At 36.9% G+C, this 21,631-nt stretch overlaps 1 protein-coding gene across 13 annotated transcripts in view; it reads left to right on the top strand.

Annotated features, from left to right (window-relative positions):
* The window catches only part of SOX5 (SRY-box transcription factor 5), a 1,038,891-nt gene that overhangs the window by 269,729 nt on the left and 747,531 nt on the right, over positions 1 to 21,631 (top strand). For 11 of the 13 annotated variants that reach the window (XM_021923251.2, XM_021923253.2, XM_021923254.2 and 8 more), the window contains one exon: positions 15,423 to 15,519. The gene's annotated coding sequence lies outside the window, so the exon portion shown is untranslated. The remainder of the gene's footprint in view (positions 1 to 15,422; positions 15,520 to 21,631) is intronic. The other 2 variants (XM_021923247.2, XM_021923246.2) reach the window with 1 other exon arrangement.

Raw genomic sequence — 21,631 nt, 5'->3', positions numbered from 1 at the left:
GTAAAGGAAAATAGATCTTGTTGGATTGAGTGGGATATATTCACATCACCTGCAGTCCCTTGTTATTATAGTATAGTGACTACGTGTGATGTCAGCATATCTCACTCAACCCAGCGAGATCTATTGGGTCTACATTATAGTCACTATGGATATGTTATTAGTAGCTGTTCCATCATGGAAATTTCTCCTAGGAATAATCCTACAGCTGACTCACTTGATAGTATAACACCAGGTTTTAGGGCCAGAGGTCATCTCTTATGTCATGAGACACTTGAAGTATGCAGGTAGTGGAAGAGGAACTGTGTGTTAAATATATGAAGCCAGAAGCTAGTCTGGAAATTTCTTCGAAATGTTACAGCTCACAAGAAACTTGATTACAAGTTTTCTCAAACTTGATGCAGCCTGAGAATATGACATGGCCTTACCAAAATCCAGTTGTAAAGATGGAAGAAACTTTTCTAAACTAAGAAGAACAAAATTATATCAACTGTGTCAGACTATAGATTATCTTCTTTATCTCTACAAAATTCTCTTTGTGAAATTGTGGTCTCTGTGAAAAGGTCCAAATTTTGTCTTTCTTTAAATAGGGTATCCCAAATCATCTAAGTTTCAAGTCTCACAAAACTTCTGTCTTCCCCTAATGAGTTCTCATTTTGTAGCAGGTACATAAGTGCAATGTATCTATGATTCTTAACATTGGTTTACAACTATGATGAATAAACCACATTTTAGGTATTCTTTAAATATTGAAAAGCATTTCAAAAAATTTATTTATGCAACTTTTAAATAGATTTTCAAGTAATTTAACCTTTTTAGTGAAATTCTATTAAACACTACCCAGTTTTCTTTACTGCAAAAGAATCCCGCAATTTGATGAGACTGAGTAATAGTGACCATATTGATGTCAGTGATTCTGACCCGGGGCTGCCATTGATCTTGGCACCCTGCCACTATTGATCATTTCCAGTTCAGATAAGAACTAGAAACAACCGTGTTTGAAGTGCAAGTCACCGTTAGCATTTTTTCTTCTCCTTAGTTCCAGTCCTTACTTCCCTCTCTTTCTTGGATTCCTTTGTCAAGCCTGTCATAGTGCCTTGCTCAGAGCAAGTGCTCTGTATGAGTTAGTTGGGTGAATTACAGTACTTGTTTTATTTAACTGTATGTTATTGTTACCTCTACCTCCACCCATCCATAAGTGCAAGCTACAGAGCAGAGACCACAGCACATTCATCTCTGGCAACCGCAGTGGTTCCTTTTATATAGGCAACACTCAATACATGTCGTGGTGGTAGTGATGGTGGTGGTGATGCTGTCCTACAAAAACAGAGTCTGGTCAACCGGGAATATTGTGGTAATTGTTTGCTCATTTAGTCAATATGCTTGTCACCTCACTTTTTAATTCCAGGTATTAACTATCAAACAATACTGAGCCGTACTCTATTAGAACCTATATGAACATACTATATTAATAACTTAGAAAGTGTTGCGGCTGGACTCAAATCTTTATTGAGCATGCTTTCCTTGAATTTCTTGCTTCTGTTTTCTGTTTCTATATGCACATTTTATGTGAATAAGATGAACATTAGCGGATTTATCTACATCTCTTCATTTTTATTCTACAGCAATAGCTCCTTAGAGTAATATCTGAAGTTATAGTAATTTTCTTCATATCAGAGAGTTTCTAACTATGTTAATGGAAGTTAGGCTGGTTGCAGAGACATTCGTGAGAACTACCTATGCTGTACCATTTAAACAATTTATTTGATCTCTCTTTAGCTTACCTGCTCATGCCTTTGGAACATTGATGTTGACCTTGTTGGAACTTTGTCTATAATCATGATAAGTCCCTCAATAAAATGTAACAGAAAATAACATTTAAATTTCCAAGTGATTTATTAACACTTTGGATACTTTGTGATGTGCTGTGTGCCCTTCTTAGCAAAGAAGCTCTCTTACGACACTATGTTCACATATTATTTTCTTGACTGCCCAGTGCCTCATGATGTCATATTTTTAAAATAATAATACAAGGAGAATAATCACAGCATAAACAGTAGATAATGCCTATTGCCTGATGCAAAGTGAGGAATAATCTTTGTAAGCAGCAAGAAATAGTGAAAATTCATCAGCCATCAAACTGCAACCCTGTTTTTAAAAGTAGCTATGTGAACTTAGCCCTATGTCTGGGCTTCTGTTTCCTCATGTGTAAAATCAAGACCCCTGGTTCTTTTTTTTTTTTTTTTTTTTTTTTTTAGACTGAGTCTGGCTCTGTCGCCCAGGCTGGAGTGCGGTGGCCGGATCTCAGCTCACTGCAAGCTCCGCCTCCCGGGTTCACGCCATTCTCCTGCCTCAGCCTCCCGAGTAGCTGGGACCACAGGCGCCCGCCACTTCGCCCGGCTAGTTTTTTGTATTTTTTAGTAGAGACGGGGTTTCACCGTGTTAGCCAGGATGGTCTCGATCTCCTGACCTCATGATCCGCCTGTCTCGGCCTCCCAAAGTGCTGGGATTACAGGCTTGAGCCACCGCGCCCGGCCGATACCCCTGGTTCTTTACCTGACCTACTTCCGATCATCCTTTAAGACTCGCCTTCATTATCCTTTTGTCTGGGAAGCTATTGGTGACTCCTGGAGAAAGCTGGGCCCTTCTCTTGCTCTAGAAACTTCCTGTGCATACTCTGTGAAAGCCTTTAGGACATTCTTTTGGAACTCTTTTTATATCTCTTCCTCTTTATAGCATGAGTCCATCAGGAGCAGGGTCCATGCCTTTATACCACCAGTGTGGCTGGGGGAAGGGGGTGAGGAGGCAGAAAAGGAAACTTTAGGAGAACACAAGATGAGCTCACATTCTACCTCTGAACCTAAATCCTGGCTCCAACGCTGACCCGTTGTGTAGCCTTTGCCAAGTTATTTAATTTCCCTAGGTCTTATTTTCCCCATAGTGGAATAAGGATAATAATGGCTGCCTCATCAGTGCTATTGTCAGAATAAATTTCAATAATATTTGCTCGGCTCCTGACAAAGTGCCTGGCATATAGAAAGCACTCAGTTAATGCTGACTATTATTACTATCATTAGCCAAATACATTTTTGTTGGAATAAACCTAACATTGTAGGATTTTTAAAGTACTTTTCAGATATTAGAGTCTATGGTCATTCCACTCTGTTTACTGACTAAGATATCCAAATAAATACTTTTAGCCTTCTGGATTTGGATATGGGATAAAATGGCCATCTGTTAAAAACAGTATGCTTATGTCTTCTGGGTACATGGTTAAGAACTGTGAAGGGTCTGAGATTTTTACCCTATTTGTAAGCTAATATAGCAGCCTGCATAATTCCATGAATACTGGCAGAAGACACTAGACTTTTGGATCACAGACAAAGGAAAGTTTAGTACTCACAAGGAGAGTCATAGATAAGGTATTAGCATTAGTACCAGTTTTCTGAGCCCTGATTCCCACATGGTGATTGAAAGAGAGTCTGGTGATGTTTACACTTCAGGGGGAGAAAACTTGAGCTTAGGGAACCCCAGGCTTTTATAATGCACAGGAAGCACGCCTGACCTTTGGCCCTAAGTGAGACATTATCCTTGTGATAATGGATAGTAAACAAACCTGCCTTTTGCTCTACAGGAAGATAATATCTCTATCTTCTAAGACTTTCAAGATACAAATGTCCTTAAGACTGTCCTGAAGAAAGGCCTTCAGTGCCTTTACTCATAATAAGTACAGAAGTCTGTCAATATGGAAATTTGTATTTTTATGGATTAGGTTTGTAACTTTCATCAGATTCTTTTTTGTTTTTGTTTTCCTGAGACATGTTCTCACTGTGTCACCCAGGCTGGAGTGCAGTGACGTGATCATGGCTCGCTGCAGCCTCCGCCTCCTGGGCTCAAGTGATCCTCCTGCCTCAGACTCCCCAGTACGGACCACAGATGCAAGCTGCCATGCCCGGCTACTTTTTGTATTTTTGGTAGAGAGGAGGTTTCACCGTGTTGCCCAGGCTAGTCTCTAACTCTTGAGCTCAAGCTATCCGCCCACCTTGGCCTCCCTCTTCAGATTCTTAAAGGGACATGTGAAAGAAAAAGTTTAAGTTTCTAAGATCAAAGTCATTATTTAGGTGGTTACATATCTAAGGACTAAGCAAGAAAGATGCCTCGCAGAAGACATCATGAGACAGAGAATGAACTGTGGCAAAGAATAAAAGGTTTCTCTGAGAAGAGGAGATTATTAATTATTATAATGTCTGTTGAAAAACTTCGCATGTAAAAAGAGATCCAAATTCACTTTTAAAGATTGGAGTGCAGGTGGCGGGGAGGGGCCGCACACTCCTTGCTCACCATGTCTTTTTTTTTTTTTTTTTTTTAAAGATTGGACATGCATTGTTGCAAGGTTTTTGATGTGTGCTGTACATAACAGAAAAGTCAAAGGTTCCTCCTTTATTCACAATTGAATTTCCATTTCCAATTCATATTATTGATATGTATGATTCTGACTTTCTCCATTTGCATCGCTTTATTTTTAACACTCTTATAAGCAAACTGTTATAAATACCATGATAAATTATTTTATGAACGATTTATCTCAGTAACGGTGACCTCTGTCACTTGAACCACTGTTCAATGTATCGTCAAACAGCAAAGATTAAGGCACAGGGCATTTTGTGGAATTAGTGACCATCTAAGAGCTGATAGTCTTATGCCAAACCAGTCATTAGCACCCGGAAAATGTTATACTCTGAAAGCATTATCATGTTTATGTAACAAAAGTAAGAGACAAAAACAGATGGCTTAAGTAAAAATACTGCTAATCCAGGGTTTCTCAACTTTAGCACCACTTCCATTCTGGATCAGATAATTCTTTGTTGTGGGGAGCTGTCCTGGGCACTGTAGGATGTTTAGAACGTCCCTGGCCTCTACCCACTAGATGCCAGTAGCATTCCCCAAGTCATCACAATAAAAATTATTTCCAGACACTCCCAAATGTCCCCCAGGGACAAAGTGACCCTCAGTTGTGAAGCACTGTGCTCATCCCACTTTAAAAGTGAAAACAATATTCTGTCAATGAATAAGAAGGCACATAGAGAGTGCTGCATGATCCTGATAAACATTCATGGCCCTGGAAAGAAATGAACGCTTCCGTAGTTTGAGGGTTTCCAAAATTACCTCTTTGCCAGTTCTTCCTCCTGGGTGTGATCTGTTATAGATTATGGAGGGCAGTACAGACGACCGGACTTGGGTTCTTACCTTTGTCCTGCTGCATTGTAGTTCTGTGATTTGGGGTCTAGTCAGAATTTTTCGGAGTTTTTTCTTTGTAAGAGAGGGATCAACCCTGTCCTACCTACCATAAAGCATCGCTGAAACTCAAATCAGATCGCTTAAGTAAAATGACTTGAAAAGCCCCGAGAGATCTATAATTTTTAGGACAAGAAAAAATGATTTTAAGAATTTCTTGAAATTTTAGAGCTTTCCTTGAAATAACTAGAAGAACCCTGGGGCATTACAAAAAAAAAAAAAAAAAAAGATTTGAGAATCACTGTTTTTGAAGATGCCCTTTAGCCCCGCTGAGCTCGCGCTTCTGTTTTCTTCTGGGTTGCCATGTGCTGAGTAGCCATGACAGAAGGCACGGTTGAAGGAGTGGTGGAAAGGCTTGGCTGACAGCGGCAAGGAAGCAGCACTCAGTGTTCAAAAAGCACAAGTACTTTGTTCATGTTTCCTCTGTAGCCAAGAAGTATCTGTAAATTGAGTAGAGATTTTAAAGAGGAGAAAAAGTTAATAGTGTAAATTTTTCAAAAATGAATATTGCTGCTTTATATAATCATATCTGACTTATTTTCTGATGTTAGATATCTTTTATTAACTAAAAATACCTTGTAAGTTTTATTTAGCTTTCTTTTGGGTCAAATATGAATGTCTTTTCTCTATCTGATGCTATAACTTTTTAAAAAATGCAGAATTGCAACAAACTTTTCCCGCTTTTAAATATTTAGAGCCAACCTTTCCTGCCTGAAATGAGCATATCCACCTGAACTTCGAGGACTAGAATAGTTTAGTCTCACTTAGGATGGGTCTTAAAGCTACATGACCCAATATCTAGTTTAGTTCAAAAATCCTATTCCCAGACCTCTGACAGATGGTTCTGTAGTCAGTCTCTGTTTGATCTTTTACCTTTCCTTGGTATGGTGTATGTCGGAATAAATTTACCAGTGAGAAAACTGAGGCATAAATAGGTTAATTGACTGTGTCCAAGATCACGTGGATAAGTAACAAAGCCAGAGTGACCCATTCTTTCTGTATCCGCAGCCCTGCTTGTACCCTAAAACATTTGGCTGCCTTCAGTTTATTCCATTGCTGGATAGCTTATTTTAAAAAGTTATTTTTCATGATGTACTGACACGTGTGTCCCCATAATCCTGCCGTTAAAAACAAAAACAGGGCCAGACTCAGTGGCTCCCACCTGTAATCCCAGCGCTTTGGGAGGCTGAGGCAGGAATATCGCTTGAGCCCAGGAGTTTGAAGTTGCAATGAGCTACGATGGTATCACTGCCCTCCAGCCTGGATGACAGAGTGAGACGTTGTCTCTAAAAAAATAAAAATTATATATTAAAAAAACTCTTGTTCTTTTATCTGGAGCATGAGACAATATATCTAGTCTTACTCTTCCAAATGACAACCCTTCAAATCGCTGATTGTACTTTATGACTGGCCCTCCCACGCTCTTAAATTTGATCTTTTTCAAACTGAGTGTATCTTCTCCTCCTAATAGCACCTGATTTAGCACAATTGTCATGCACACTATACTCCGGGTTGATCTTTTCTGACTGTTGAATATCTGCCCAGTTCCCTACATACAGGATTGAAACCAGTTCTGGAACTCGTGTTTGAAATATTGTCTTACCATTGTTGTTAGTTTTACCTGCATTTGATTGGACACTACAATTATTAACTGTATCCTCTTTTTCCCTTTTTTTTTTTTACTGCCACATCCCATTTTTTGCTTGTATTGTGATTGTCAAAAATTACAAAGTCTTGTGAATTATGCTTAAAGCACATGTTTTCTCCTGTATTTTTTATTTATATAGTAAGACTTTATGTTAAAGCAGGTTAAAGTTTCAGCTTGTGGATTAAATCCATCATATCTATTTTAGTTTTTTTCATATTTTAAAATTTCCTTACAGATTCTAGTTCAAATTTGATAAGTATGTCTTCACCTAGCTATATGATTACATAATTATTCGAGTGTTTTGGGTTAGACAAAATTGTAAATATTATTTTTATCTTTTCCCATTAATTATTAAGCACATGTCTGTTTCACGGAAATGTAATCTATATGTTTGATTCATCATCCCATAATTTTTCAAAATGTAATTTTGTAAGAGCCATTGAACATCAGTCATTTTTATGATGTGTGTGTGTGTTTATTCCTAACACTGGAAGATCATGTTTTGTTAGAAATAAACAAATGACTGCATGTTAAACATGTTTTGTCTAAGATATAAACTTGGTTAACTAGTGGCTGCCACCTACTACTGGAAAAATGTATTTTCATGCCAGATTGAGCTACCTCCTTTAAATAGACTAGGCAGATTTCCATGATGTTAGACACTAATGTAGAATTTCCAGAGCCAGTACAGTGCTGTTCTTCTTTCACTGGCCCATAGATTAAGACAAATCAAGTTTGAAAAGAATATCATTAAGCATTCAATGAAAGGTATAGAATACGAATAGATTGTTTATTGTCATGTAAAATAGACTGTACATGAAAACATGAATATTATATATGGGGAACCATACTTAAGGCATTGCAAATGTTGGACCAGCATACTGGACTTTATGCTGTTGAAAGGGTTCCATACTTTACGAAGTCTTGACCTGTTAATACTTCAAGGGAGCTCAGACTAAGGGATAAATGGTAGTTCTACCAACAGATAATAAAAAATAAAATAAAAATAGGAATCTATATGGTCACGGTCCAAGCAGGAAGTCAGAACCACTCTGATTATTTTCTTTCTTTTTTTTTTTGAGACGGAATCTCACTCACCCTGTCGCCCAGCTGGAGTGCAATGGCTTCATCTCCACTCACTGCAACTTCCACCTCCCAGGTTCAAGGGTTCAAGCAATTCTTCTGCCTCAGCCTCTCAAGTAGCTGGAATTATAGGTGCCTGCCACCATGCCCAGTTAATTTTTGTATTTTTAGAAGAGACGGGGTTTCACCATGTTGGTCAGGCTGGTCTCGAACTCCCGACCTCAGGTGATCCACCCAACTGAGCCTCCCAAACTGCTGGGATTACAGGCGTGAGCCACTGTGCTCGGTCTGATTATTTTCAAAAGGTGGTATATAATATTGGAAAAGTGTTACACATTGACAGTAAAAATTGTAAAAGAGCAGCTAGGCTTCAGGAACAGCAAAAAATTGCTACCACCTTTATACTGTGGAGACAAAGGGAGGAGGTGGGGTTACCAAGGTCACTGGACTGCAGCTGGAACCATGTGAGCCTGCCTGGCAGGAGGTAGACCAAGGAGAGTCTGTTGCCTGAGACCCCTGGCAAAGCCAGGAAAGATGAGGGAGAAACTCAAATAGAAGAAGGTTCATAGATGTTGAAATTTGGATGTGGTTGATGAGCGTTTACCAGTATCTTTGTTTTTTTTAATATGTTTGTAATTGTCTATAATAAATGTTTAAAAAATTACAGACACACACACACACACACACACACAAACAACACGTGCCTCCCGCATTCTCCTTACACCTCCATCAGCTCTCCTCCCAGTAGTGGAACTCACCTGGAAGGTGACTGCTAGAGAAGCCTGAGAAACTTGACCTCCAGTGATCAGCCTACACCAGGGATTAGCAGAGCAGGGGACGGGCAAAGAAAGAACACATCTAAAGCAGAGTGGCTGGCAAGACCCTCGCCCAGGGCAAACGAGGCAGTGGTTCCCCTCCTGCTGTTCACACAATCTTCACTAGAATTTCCTGTTGTTCTCTAGGACTTTCTGAATCCCCCAAAGGTACCCTCTATTTAAACCTAATTTTGTGGGATTGGGGACAAACAATGTGACTATTTGACATAGCCCCGGCTGTGAAACCCATGGTGAGCCTTTGGACATTGCAGTGTCCATGTAACACAACCACACTTTTTACATACTTCCTGTTCACTTCCATTTACATGACTTCTACATAGCAGGGTCTATGAGTACTTAGAAATTTCAGACAAACTCTACTTTAGTTGGAATATTCATGGTTTTAGTTTGAATTACTTACCTTGCATAGAGAGTGAGCATTTGGGCAAGGAATGATTATAACTAAAACTTTGCCTGTTATAAATTAATGGCTTTGGGCACATATTGGTTGCATTTAGCTAATAATAAGAAAAAACATACCCAAGCTTTTATCTACACAGCCATAAAGATTGAAAACTGAAACAAAATAGAATGAAACAGGAGTACCCTAGCTACGTAGTTACCTGAATTAACATGTAAGATACTGCGGTCGTGTGGGAATGCATCTTTATACTGATTTCGTATTAAAGAGTAGGTACTTGGTTCTTAAAAAGAGAGAGTTTAATATTAGCAATGACACTTTTCCAAGTAAGGAAACTACTAAAGTCTTTTCAAGGGCTACCAGGTATGGTTGCGCAGGTGGCATATTTTTTGAATGGCCTCCCTCAAGGGGCCGTCTTTTTCTTACTCAGACAAAGGCACCCTGTGTTCAAGCAACAGTCCTGGCCTTCCAACACTCATATTACCAGGAGGAAAATATTGCTGGGAGAAGTTTTGTGACCTTCTCTAAAGAAGTTTGACTTTTAGGATCAATATCAGGATTCTAACAGATACCTGTGAAGACTTTCTTGGCTCTGAGCAAGACAGAAACACTTGCTGGTTTTAGATTTCAGGTTTGCCTATTTTCATTTAGCCAAGAATACTTTGTATATTTATTTTTACAACATTGTGGGTAAATCTTGTTAATCCTTTGTGGAATAGTAAAACCTTTAATTACATTAAGATCAAGATGGGATCACGAAGTGTTGCACTAATGTACTAAGGTACATCTGTACTAACACACAAGTTAATATTTACGTATTTTACACAAGCTAAAGTATTTTAATCACTTGGCCAAAGACACTCACATAAGCCCTGAATGTAGATGTTTAAAACGCAGTGTGATTTATTTATGCAAAGGTAAAGCTGTCTTACACAGGTCAGAAGAAATTTTTCAACCGGGTCAACATGGATGGCTTTTAAAGAATGGATGGCAAGTATTAGCAGTAGTGATGCTTGCAGGTGCTGGCTTCAGATGGGGTCAAGACCCAGATCTAGCACTGCCCTAATTAACTTAACCTCCCTGCGCCTCAGCTCTAGGAAATGGGAGCAGCGCTAATAGTACCATCCTTCGAGGTTTTTGTGAAGATGAAGTGTAATGGATCTAAGTGTCAAGCACTTAGAATAGTGCTTGGTAAATAACACTAAAAAATCTCTTAAGGCTCATTTTTGATTTAAAAAAAAATCAACTTTTTTGGGTTATCTATTGTTTTCCTGTTCAAATTGAGCAACACTTTTTTTTTTCTAGTTTTTCTTATGCTTCTTGCTTCTTGTGCCTGACATTATTCTCGTGTTGTTTTGAGATTAGGGTTTTTATTTTAAACATTTTGTAGATCGCTTTTTTATTTCTTATATATTCCTCATTTACCCCTTTTCTTTGTGTTGCTAAAGATATCCCATTTATTGATCATGTATATTCCTTTTTTCTGAGGGAGGTGACATTAGGAAACAACAGCATAGCAAAATACTACGGAATTGAGATTTGGTTATGAGTCTCTGTAGCTCCTCCTAGTTTTAAAATTCTTTGAATCTCTGAAATTGAATATTCTTACAAATCTCTGAAATTGACAATCTGAAATTTGAGTAGGTGATGCCCCAATCCCGTCGAGGAACACAGTTTTCCTCTTACCCTCTTTTTGGGATGTGTGTGTTTATTCAACATGTGTATATTTTCTCCTTTCCCCATCTGGCATCTGCTTTAGTACCAGCCTAGCTAGCTGTTCTGTGTCAAGAGTACTTTAGCCTTTTCATTATCAAAGAGAAAGAAATGAAATAATATAAAAAAGAAAATCCTTCCCCATCCCTCTCCTGCTTCACTTTTGTTTCTGAGCAAGTTTCTTGCCATTTACCTTTGCATTTGCATTGCTTATTGATTGGCAATTTTAAAATTGTTTATTGTGCTCTTTTGTTTCACTGTTCAAGAGCTAAAACAAAAGCTACCAGGCCCTGCGAGGTACACATTTGCATGCGGTGAGCGTTGCCCAAGGAAAAAGTAATTGCTAATGCATATTTATGTGGCACAAATTTGCCATTTGTTTATGCATAAAATTATCAATAGTGCAGGGCGGCCCAGCCGTAGAAAATGGTGACCTTTTTAGCTTAATAAATAGAAATCAGCTGTTATTGTGAAGAGATCAGCCATTTATTCTGTGTTGAGGGACATTGCCGGGAAAATGCAGATTGGGGCTGGCAATATCATTAAATGGAAGGCCAATGACCCTTTCCGTAGAGTCTATTATACTTTATCTAATAGGGGATAAATGACTCTGGTTGGCAAATGGAATAAAGAACAACAGTTTTTTTTTTTCCTTTTGGTAATTTTATAACCCTATAGATTTTAAGCCAGTAAAACTGAACAGGAAATCTCATGCTGACTTGTTGCTAGAATTCTCTCAAAAACTATCTGTTTTAAAGTTTTTTTCCTTATTCATTATTCTCTATTTCTGTTTGTACCCATGGAAACAAAAAGTAAGTCAGGTGATATTTTTCTAGGAGAAAAGTTCTTTCCTTAATTTTTGGGTTTTTTTTTTTTTTTTCTTTTCTCTTTCCTCACTCTCTCTCCCCCTCATATTTTAATCTTTGCAATGAAAATGAAGGTATCTTTGCGTTTGTACAGGGTTGCCCTATATTTGATATCATAAAAATACTAAATGTGGAAGGAGATATTCTCGAAATTTAAAAAAAGTTACCAATGTATTATGCTTTTTAGAAAAATTAAGCTTAATACTTTCTAAGTGATAAGAATGGCGTTTGACGTGGGCCCTTTGGTTTGGAGAATATTCTGTAAATATAAAACCCTCTCATAAGCATACTTTCTCAATATGTAAAACACCAAGCAGTAGTCACCTTTGGTGATTGTGTCCCTGCTGTGTCTGGTAAATGAAATACCTTTTGTCTTTCTGGGGCTTGTCTCTGTCCGCTTTAATGTGGCTTCCTCGCACACTATGTCTATTTGGCTAATAGTGCTGTGGTATGTTAGTGAGCATTTCTGCCTCTTAGGAATTGTTATCCAGTTTTTTCAATCATGATAGAATTCACTATCAAGTGAAAGCTGCGTTTGTTTTGAAAATGGTATTATGTAATATTTGATCCACTTAAAATTTTACATAATAGACGTTAAGTTATGAAACAAGATGATAAAACAGAGACCCATAAAAGCACCTCAGAACATGGCTAACATCTTTGAAGCTACCTGCGTGCTCCTCCCTGACTGTGTTTCTTAACACAATTTCACGGTACCGTGTTGAAAGTTTCCACAGTAGTGGTTTTGCAGCCACCAATCTTTCCCTCGTGCTGCCCTTTAGTATGACAGTGCATTCTGCAGCATGTCACTGAAGTGACTGAGTAAGCTTTTACTGGCAGAAATGGGTCTGTCGTTCCTTTTTAAAGTAGAGGGTGTAAATAGGATTCAGACACTAGGGTACATTAGTCCATAAAATGAATATATTTTTTATGTCATTTGTAAGGTATTGATTTTAGGTCCATTAGATTCACAGTCCCTAGTGGGAGAAAAAAACAATGATTTAATGGGTAGGTTGGAAATTCCAGGAGGAAGAGCAGCAGTGATTAACCCCTTCTTTCTCAACTCCCTGCCTGTGTAATATAGTATCTTCTACAAGTTGAGACAAGAACCCTGGGAGAAAGGGACAGAACGCTTATCATCTGTCTCCCCTGCAGTTTACAGAGGGTCAGAAAACAAATTTCAGCTCAGTTATTTCTGTGTCTGAATGTGATAGAACAGATCACTCGGGGTTAATAAAAGTTGTCAAAATTATTTTTTTAGATGGGAGTTTTTAAGTTGATGAATTTGTTTTATTTTTACAAAGTTCAGAGTGTATTTATTTATTTTGAGAGTCTTAACAACTTAAGATATTATTTAGGGACCTTACAGGAAATGAAGGAATTGAGCTTAGCTTTTTTTTTTTAACAATTTTTTTTTCTCTCAACTCTAAGAAAGGAAAGTTCCTTGTGGTATCATGCCAGTTACAGTGTTTCTTAAGCGAGTTTTAAGTGATATTAGCAATATTGGCGATCTTAGTAATTTTTAAAGTAGGTTGTTTCCTGTTCTATAAATACATAGAAAATTATTAGTTTATACAACCTCTTTTCTGATAAAAGAATGACTGAACTATCATTTCACTGCTATGTAATTAAATTTGGGTGCAGAGTACTTATAATAATTCTAGTCAATTTCATACACCTAATGTTACTACCACCTAAAAAGAATTATCTCTCAGGCTGCTTTGCCAGCTACATCTTCATTCTTGTATCTAAAAAAATCCTAATTATAATATAGGTAGGAAATGTTTTTAAAATTCCAATTATATTTCCAATCTTTTGCCATAGTGATATGTTGTCATTGAAGAAAAATATGCCAACTGCAATCTGGTTACCTCAAAACTTGACCTGACATAAAGATGATGGTATCAACAGACATTTTTAGAACTTCCTATTTTAATTCAAGTTTTTCATGTTCTATAATAAACATATAAAAATACAAGCTCCCTCTTGTGGGTAAAATTATCACCTGTGAATTTCTGTGTCACCCAAATATATGATATGACAAAATTTCACTGTTTCACTTAGTAAACACAATTGTGGTAGTCTCTTTACATTTGGGCAGATGAGACAATTCAATTAACTGAAAAAAAAAAGTGGAGTTTGTGGTATTTTTTCTAAGTAAAATTTTTTATGGAAATACATTTTTAAAACTCCACTGACTCTATATAGACAGTCTTTATTTTACTTCAGCAGCATACTTTCCCATGTTGAAAGTTCTTTTGTTATAGTTTTGGTTGGCTTTTGTTTGTTTGCTTTTTTGAGATGGGGTCTCATTTTGGTGCCCAGGCTGAAGTGATGGTGATGCAACCACAGCTTACTGCAGTCTCAACCTCCTGGGCTCAAGCGATCCTCTCGCTCGTCTCACCTCAGTCTCTCAAGTAGCTGGGACTACAGATGCACGCCACCATGCTTAGCTGATTTTTAAATTTTTTGTAGAGCTAGAGTCTCGGTGTTGCCCATGCTAGTCTTGAACTCCTGGGTTCAAGTACTACTTTTGCTCCAGCCTCCCAGAGTGCTGGGATTACAGGCATGAGTCATCATACCCAGCCTGATGTTCAGAGTTTTTAATGATAATTTTTTCTCATTGTGGAATATTCTTCAATGAAGTAATGAGTAAACTAATGAAGTAATGTGGATTCTTCTCTTTGTCAACATTGTGGCATTTGAATTTCTGTGCTTCTTAACAGAAGTTCTGATTTTGGAATGGAGTAAAATGCTTTGATACCAGGCATGCTCCAGGAAGGTATAGTATGGTAATAAAACGATTCAAATACAGTAAACCTTGTGATCAAAACTGAATAATCAGTGATGATATAAAAATGAACACCAAGACATTACTCAATTTCCCTTGAACTGGACTGATAGTAGAGCGACTGAGCCAGAACCAACGCTGTGGCTCCTCCCTTGTACAGGTTCCTTGCTTTCATAAGTCTGATTCTTGGGAATCTCAACAGATTGTCAGGGCCAATTTTTGTCCAGCTTAGGAAAATTGGTAACAAAGCCAGAATTTTATTCACTCATGACAGTGGCAAGAGCACTTTCTGAAGTTGAGCTGAGCAGGGCAATCAGAGAAATACATAGCAGGGATGGAATGAAATGAAAAATAGCTGAACATTTAACAAATACTGTGTTGACCATTGCTATTATATGTTTGAATGGGCTCAAAGAAGAGACCTAAGAGGACACCTGACGATGCCTCATGAATCATTTCAAGCAACAAGAATCTACCTTAGTGTAGCCTGTCCTAAAGCATTTGCAGGATATTTACATTAAAATTGGACCACAACAACTTCTGAGTTTTTAGATTAATTGTGGTGGCTTTATAATGCCAAGATAATGCCCCTTCTTCCATAAAGCATAATTTTATTACATTTATAAATGTAAATTTACATTTACATATATATTTAATGGTTTATGTATCAATTTACATATATAAATATAAATTTCTTTTGAAAACCTTACACATCTTCTACTTTCAAGAGTCATATGTTGATATTTACTAAATAAAACAATGCACTGTTAATGGTCTACTTTTATTTTTCCAGCTTTCCTCTTGCTGATGACATGATTCCTGTTTGAATCTGTTGACAAGATTCTGAAAGCCGAACAGAGAATTCTGGCACTGCACTGGGTAGGAAAAAGGTATATTCATAAAACACATAATATACACTTTTGAAAAATTGATAACTATGCTATTTCACAAAAATGGAAGTTTATATGGTTTCTCTTATTTTTAATTTATAAGTAAAAATATATAAAACATATGCATAAAAAAGTAGAGTACATAGTCTTTTATATTCAGATGACAACTGGCTTTTTAATTATAATTTTGAGACTCATTATGATGGTAATGTCTCTAAACTGGCAGATGATAGCAACATTTCTTTTCTTTTCATTTTCTTAATGAGATACACTTTTTCTGAAGTTGTGAAAGCATTTTTCTCCACTGAAAAATGTTTTTTGGAACATTTGTTGCTACTTTTTTGTTGTTGCTTCAAAATAAATATTTGGGATTACAATGGATAGGTCACATATTTTAGAAAATTTCTATAGGCTATTAAGTATTCCGGGGTATGATTCTGTTAATACATACAAAAATGTAATATTGCTGAAGCCAGACAAATATTTTCTAATTTACTGGCAGAAACATTCCATGGGCATCTATCTGTGTGTGCATGAAATCCCTGTTTGTCTTTTCAATAGTGTTATACTCTTGGGAACAGGCACTGAAAGTTTGACCACAGATCTAGAGCTGAAAATCGTTTTCTAATTTATTGATTGACTAGTCATCATGCGGGCAACTGCAGAAAAAGGATGAAGGGAAGGAATTCTGTTGTTCGGGAGAAGTTTGTCACCAGTAAGATTGAAAGGGAAATCTCCTTTTGTTGATACCTAAAAAGAATAATGAAATAGTGTTTGTCTTGCATAATGACTTAAAGCTCATTTGTTCAGAAATCTGCTCTTACAGTATTATGACTTATGTTCCCACCGTTTCAAGATGCAAGTATATGTGTGAAAACCCTTAGAATTAATGGTAGTGGTTACCTCTTTTACAAACAAAAATGTTAAAATCCCAAATAATATTATTAAAATACTTATAACTCAGGCTTCATATATTCACAGACAAATGAAACAATATAATATAAAAGAAAACATAGCGAATAATGGATTTTTATGCTAACAAAAGTGGAATAAATCACAACAAAATTATTCCAAACAAAAATTCTATAGGTTTACAGGCAAAAATACCAATATAAATAAAATTAAAAGGCAAGTGACAAACTGAGACTGCTACTTCTAATAAGTATGGCAAACATCAAATGTAAAGAGCAGTTATAAGAAAGACACTAATATCTTAATTTAAAATATAATGAGATATAAGAACAAGTAGTTAATAAGGAATATAACTATAATATAAAAACTAATAAAAGGAATGCAAAGTTATGCCTCACTTATCTAACTACAGGAAAGTAATTTGGAATATTATAACAAGAGTGTACAGAGATGGACATTTTCAATAATTCTGGGAAAACCTTATATTTGTTCAACTTTCCAGGAAGGAATTTGACCACTTCTGTTAACAGCCTTAAATGCTTTCAGAGCATTCTATGCAACATTCCCATGCTATTAGTTTGGAAGATATTTGGTTGCAAGTGATCCAGATCCAACATAACCATTTAAACAAGATAAAATTTTATATTTCTTTTAAGTCAATTTTCATATATTTGTAAGTGGAAGAATTTGAGATAGATTTAACTGTTCAGCAGTAGAGCAGTGGCTAGATAAATTTGAACACGTTTATGTGATGGGATATTCTGCAACCAGAATGAAATGAGTATTTCATTTGATATTTAAAATTTGATATTTGATATTTAAAATTCTTTTCTAAAGAATTTTAAAGGATATAAAATTATGCATAATGCAATGTTAAATTAAAAAATCGGAGTCTACACTAAAGATTTAATGTGTTTCCAAGTTTGTGGGTACATACGGACACACATGTATGCATGTATATATCTCCACATGTGCCTATATATTAGAAACACAGAAAAATTAATAGAAAAAATTATAAATACATCAAATATAATTAACTCTGGATATGGACTCATGAGAAGTTTTAATTTTCTTCATAGTTTACAGGGTTTTTAAATAGTAAGTATAATTTAATATTAAAATTTGAGAAATATAAAAGGTATAGATTTTCAGAAGGTATACATAAGTTGCTAAGTGCCTCTGTTTGTTACGATACTGTATATATATATGTCTCTGTTCAAGGAGAGTTGAAACAGCCCAGCACCCATCCTTTTGGTTATTTTTTTCCCAAAGTTGGGTTGAAATGAGGATTCCTGCTCAGTAGATCCATACAACCACTTAGACATCTTGATCATATTGCAGCCTGACTGCCTCTTTTAGTTTAGGGCAGTTCAAGGTACCGTGCTGCAGTTCAGTGGCATTGGATAAACACATGAAGGCTTCTGGTATGCATGCCTATTTCAAAGGCACAAAGCAAAATGTGTGTGTAAGTGGAAGAGGTTGAATACTGCAGTTCTGGATTACGATTTTTTTTTTAAAGTATTATGTTGCCTTCGAATATTAGAAGAGTGAGAATGTAACTCTAAGATGAGTGAAAAATCACAATTTGATAGCAATGTGAGAAAATATTTGTGGAAATGACAGTGAGAGCCTTTTTTTCCCCCTTTCAAAACCTAAACTGACTTAACTCTTTGAACTTGTAAGAGAAGCATGATGTTTAGGAGCATGGACCTTGGAGACAGATTGTTTGGGTCTGTCTCCTAATTATACCACTTATACCTGGTTTACTGTTGGTTTGTTCCTTAACTGCTATTGCTCAGACTTCTCATGTGTCAAAGATAAGTAATAATGGAAAACATACCATGCAAATAGTTACTACGTGGACACTGTAGTAGTGTGACTAGTGTTTAAAGTTCATTAAGCAAAATAGACTTTAAAGCCCAAACCATTACTAGAGAGAGAGTCACTTTATAAATGATTCAAGTTTCAATTCAGTAGGAAGACAGAATAATTTTATTTTATTTTTTTTTTTTTTTTTTTTTTTTTTTTTTTTAAATTTATTTATTATTATTATACTGTAAGTTGTAGGGTACATGTGCATAACATGCAGGTTTGTTACATATGTATACTTGTGCCTTGTTGGTGTGCTGCACCCATCAACTCGTCATTTACATCAGGTATAACTCCCAATGCAATCCCTCCCCCCTCCCCCCTCCCCATGATAGGCCCCAGTGGGTGATGTTCCCCTTCCCGAGTCCAAGTGATCTCATTGTTCAGTTCCCACCTATGAGTGAGAACATGCGGTGTTTGGTTTTCTGTTCTTGTGATAGTTTGCTAAGAATGATGGATTCCAGCTGCATCCATGTCCCTACAAAGGACACAAACTCATCCTTTTTGATGGCTGCATAGTATTCCATGGTGTATATGTGCCACATTTTCTTAATCCAATCTGTCACTGATGGACATTTGGGTTGATTCCAAGTCTTTGCTATTGTGAATAGTGCTGCAATAAACATACGTGTGCATGTGTCTTTAGAGCAGCATAATTTATAATCCTTTGGGTATATACCCAGTAATGGGATGGCTGGGTCATATGGTACATCTAGTTCTAGATCCTTGAGGAATCGCCATACTGTTTTCCATAATGGTTGAACTAGTTTACAATCCCACCAACAGTGTAAAAGTGTTCCTATTTCTCCACATCCTCTCCAGCACCTGTTGTTTCCTGACTTTTTAATGATCGCCATTCTAACTGGTGTGAGATGGTATCTCATTGTGGTTTTGATTTGCATTTCTCTGATGGCCAGTGATGATGAGCATTTTTTCATGTGTTTGTTGGCTGTATGAATGTCTTCTTTTGAGAAATGTCTATTCATATCCTTTGCCCACTTTTTGATGGGGTTGTTTGTTTTTTTCTTGTAAATTTGTTTGAGTTCTTTGTAGGTTCTGGATATTAGCCCTTTGTCAGATGAGTAGATTGCAAAAATTTTCTCCCATTCTGTAGGTTGCCTGTTCACTCTGATGGTAGTTTCTTTTGCTGTGCAGAAGCTCTTTAGTTTAATGAGATCCCATTTGTCAATTTTGGCTTTTGCTGCCGTTGCTTTTGGTGTTTTAGACATGAAGTCTTTGCCCATGCCTATGTCCTGAATGGTACTACCTAGGTTTTCCTCTAGGATTTTTATGGTATTAGGTCTAACATTTAAGTCTCTAATCCATCTTGAATTAATTTTTGTATAAGGAGTAAGGAAAGGATCCAGTTTCAGCTTTCTACTTATGGCTAGCCAATTTTCCCAGCACCATTTATTAAATAGGGAATCCTTTCCCCATTTCTTGTTTCTCTCAGGTTTGTCAAAGATCAGATGGCTGTAGATGTGTGGTATTATTTCTGAGGACTCTGTTCTATTCCATTGGTCTATATCTCTGTTTTGGTACCAGTACCATGCTGTTTTGGTTACTGTAGCCTTGTAGTATAGTTTGAAGTCAGGTAGCGTGATGCCTCCAGCTTTGTTCTTTTGACTTAGGATTGTCTTGGAGATGCGGGCTCTTTTTTGGTTCCATATGAACTTTAAAGCAGTTTTTTCCAATTCTGTGAAGAAACTCATTGGTAGCTTGATGGGGATGGCATTGAATCTATAAATTGCCTTGGGCAGTATGGCCATTTTCACGATATTGATTCTTCCTATCCATGAGCATGGTATGTTCTTCCATTTGTTTGTGTCCTCTTTTATTTCAGTGAGCAGTGGTTTGTAGTTCTCCTTGAAGAGGTCCTTTACATCCCTTGTAAGTTGGATTCCTAGGTATTTTATTCTCTTTGAAGCAATTGTGAATGGAAGTTCATTCATGATTTGGCTCTCTGTTTGTCTGTTACTGGTGTATAAGAATGCTTGTGATTTTTGCACATTAATTTTGTATCCTGAGACTTTGCTGAAGTTGCTTATCAGCTTAAGGAGATTTTGGGCTGAGACAATGGGGTTTTCTAAATATACAATCATGTCATCTGCAAACAGGGACAATTTGACTTCTTCTTTTCCTAACTGAATACCCCTGATTTCTTTCTCTTGCCTGATTGCCCTAGCCAGAACTTCCAACACTATGTTGAATAGGAGTGGTGAGAGAGGGCATCCCTGTCTTGTGCCAGTTTTCAAAGGGAATTTTTCCAGTTTTTGCCCATTCAGTATGATATTGGCTGTGGGTTTGTCATAAATAGCTCTTATTATTTTGATGTACGTTCCATCAATACCGAATTTATTGAGCGTTTTTAGCATGAAGGGCTGTTGAATTTTGTCAAAAGCCTTTTCTGCATCTATTGAGATAACCATGTGGTTCTTGTCTTTGGTTCTGTGACAGAATAATTTTAAATCTCAATGCCCCTAATAACATCATCTTGAAGTGTATTAAGGAATAATTGTTAGAACAACAACAGAAATAAACAACTGTATAATAGCAGTGATATTGATTCACTTGTCTTAGTAATTGATACAATAAAATAGAAAAATTGGTGAGGATTTAGTTGAATGTCAAGATTAAGAAACATGCCCTTATAGATATGTGTGGAACCTTGCATATAACTGTAAAATTTACATTATTTTCAAGCACATAAGAGACAATGATAAACATTGACCATATTCTAAGTCACTGAATATCTCATTAAATTACGCCCCAACCATTTTCCAAGAATTAAAATTGTACCACAATGAAATTAAGCTGCAAACAAAAATAGAGCTAGGAATATAGTTTCACAATTAAAAAGAAATCACGGGCCGGGCCGGGTGTGGTGGCTCAAGCCTGTAATCCCAGCACTTTGGGAGGCCGAGGTGGGCGGATCACGACGTTAGGAGATCGAGACCATCCTGGCTAACACGGTGAAATCCCGTCTCTACTACAAATACAAGAAAATTAGCCGGGCGAGGTGTCAGGCGCCTGTAGTCCCAGCTACTCGGGAGGCTGAGGCAGGAGAATGGCGTGAACCCGGGAGGCGGAGCTTGCAGTGAGCTGAGATCCGGCCACTGCACTCCGGCCTGGGCGACAGAGCAAGACTCCGTCTCAAAAAAAAAAAAAAAAAAAAAAAAAAAATCACAATGGAAATTAGAAAGTTTTTAGACTAAACAATAATAGATATCCTACATATAACAATTGTAGAATGCCTATAAGAAGTGTTTACTGGGAAATTTATAACCTAAAGGAATATATTATAAAAACAAAGGGCAAAAATTAATAGGCC

This window comes from Papio anubis, chromosome 9 (genome assembly GCF_008728515.1).
Source record: "Papio anubis isolate 15944 chromosome 9, Panubis1.0, whole genome shotgun sequence".
NCBI classification, from domain to species: domain Eukaryota; kingdom Metazoa; phylum Chordata; class Mammalia; order Primates; family Cercopithecidae; genus Papio; species Papio anubis.
This window is presented reverse-complemented; position numbering and strand designations above follow the sequence as displayed.